Source organism: Acyrthosiphon pisum, chromosome X, assembly GCF_005508785.2.
Source record: "Acyrthosiphon pisum isolate AL4f chromosome X, pea_aphid_22Mar2018_4r6ur, whole genome shotgun sequence".
In the NCBI taxonomy this organism is placed as follows: Eukaryota; Metazoa; Arthropoda; class Insecta; order Hemiptera; family Aphididae; genus Acyrthosiphon; species Acyrthosiphon pisum.
In genome coordinates, this window is record NC_042493.1 from 106580983 (window position 1) to 106583756 (window position 2774).

Below are 2774 nucleotides of genomic sequence, written 5' to 3' on the forward strand. Positions count from 1 at the left end.
ATATCAATATTTCCCTATTATTTCCCTGTAATTTTGTGGTTGCATATTATCGTGGCCACAATTTAAAATGTAAAACTCATAAGCATAAATAACAACAGTTCCAACTTCCAATGGTTACATTATAAGAAACTTTTATTATGAAGTATAAATCATCTAAAACTAAACATAAATCTCATAATTTTCAAATTACAAATATAATGATACCTATAAAAAATCAAATTTAAAAATATTCAAGTAATAATAAACATTACCTATGTCATATAGCGTCATAACAGTTATCAACAAATTACATTTTTTTAAATTCATACATTTGTTGGTTAAACAAATCCATAAATTTATTATCAAAATCGTATGAAAAACAGTTTGAGTCTTTTATCACACGTTTTGTATGTAATAATCCTATTAAATTGTGTGTGTTTATTCGGTTACGGTATTTTGTTTTAATAAGATTAACGCATGAAAATATTCGTTCAACACATGCACTCGAATGAGGAAGAGTCATTATGTTTTTGATTACGACTTTTAACAATGGAAACATTTTAGTATTATCCCCTTTTGTAATATAAATCACTTTTATCCAAAATGTTAAAACATCCATATCTGCAGTCAAGTCTTCAACGCCTTCCATGTTTCCATTATTTGCAAAAATATTAAATAATGTATATTTTTCAAAATTTGATTTGGCGGTTACTTATAACGTATTAATTTAACCATAGAAATGGTATTAAACTTTGTAACCTTGATAATGGTACTGTGATAACTGATAAGGGAGCATTTTACTAATCACAGTATCACATCATGTATCACACGATTTTTTATAGAAATGTTCTTTTAGTTTTTATCACGGACTAAGATATATCTTAGTCCCAAGGTTTTTATCTAACTATCCAAGTATCAAACATGATAATCTAAAAATTTCCCTAGATATCTTGGTTTTTCATTAAAATTTCCCTTTTTCCCTGAACAGTACTCAATTTCCCCAAATCTAGGGAAATTTCCCTGTGGTTGGTAACCCTGACGGTCAGATCCTTCGGTAAGCACGTGACGTAGCATCAGGGGTGGATAGGCCTATAGGGAAAAAGGGTTTTTCCCTGTGGGCCCCCATCTGTTTATGTTGAGGGGCCCACTCTGGTCTACATATTGTTTTTTTGCAAAATAAAATATTCACAAAATAGGAATAGTTTAAATTTAAAACTATTCATTTTTTTTTATACAAATTATTATTACTTACTGTTATTTTTAACAGTATAATAATAAAACGATAAGTCAAGAATTTGCTTATGGATCTTTAACATAGTATTTTACATTTTTATCTTTAATCGAAGACCGAAATATCCTCGTATGTTTCCCTAATCCCCCCACCCCAATATTGTGTTTTTGTAAATTTTTTTGGCCGATATTTAGTACGGAATTTATACGAATTTATACGACCTTATACGATTTTTTTCAAAAATCTCTCACAACCGAAAAAAAGCATTTTCCTCATATGCCGTTTCCCCAACCCCCCACCAAACTAAAAATACGTTTTCGCACTAAAAATTTTATTTATAGGTAAATATGTTAGATTGAATGTCTATTGCGAGCGAAGCGACCAAATTTTTTTCAGTTGGGGGGGCCCTTTAATATTTCCCTGTAACATAAATATTACCTATCCACCCTTGCGTAACATAGTGTATAGTAATAATAATTTAATGACAATATGATAATACGTGTAAGCAAGTGACGTATTGCGCGAACTTGGACCAAATCCGGACTTTTGCGATCATACCATGTTATTTATATCATGGTATAGTACAATTGTCGAGTGTCGGTTATCAAATGTTTCGTTTCACATTTACACTCATACACAAAAGCATAGATATTAAAGAATGGATAGGCCATTTACGGGAACGAACATGAACATTTGTTGAGGATATAGAGGTCTTATCACAAATAGATATATGTATAATTATTGTATATAATTTATGATAAGACCTCTGTCAGAATGAGAAGCAATGATAAAAAACAGTCTTTCTCTCTTTCCCATTCCGGCCCCATGACCCTCTATTTTGTTAATATAGCCATGGCCTATCCATTCTTTAATATCTATGCACAAAAGAGTAAAAGACGTAAACCCGTTGCTTGGAGAGGGAAATTCAGACGGCCAGATAGTTCAACGCAGCGCCGTGACGACGGATTACACAACGAGTGATTGCAACCGACGAGTGGAAGGGGAAAAATGGGCGGCCAGCACAAACATATATTATTATTATTATACATTGTGAAATTGATGAAAAAAATAGCGTTTTGCTTAATTATTATGTTAATACTTTAGCATGTAACTAAGGCTGTAATACTCCGATAAACTTTAAATTTTCACAGAATCATCTACACACCAAACTGAGCTATTCGTGAAAGTTTCAAGTCAATTGGTTCATTAGTTTAGGCTACAAGGTAGTCGACATGATTTTCGTAAAATAACATTAGTTAAATACAAGTTGGTTCTCTCGTGTAATATACACCGTCGTCGCGCGCTAGTTTCTTTCTTTTTTTACTTAGCTCTGCGCCGCGACTGCGGCGTTGGATTTGTAAATTAGTAGAAATTAGTATTTATTTTTTCTATATAAATAATGGTTGCCAAAGGTTACATAATATAATCTAAATTATATATAAAAGCCAAATACCACTCACTCACTCATCGCCACATCTCAAAAACTAAAACACGTACAAACTTGAAATTTGGATTAGTGTTTTCTCTCTAATAATCTAGAAGTGCAATAAGAAAGGATTATCCG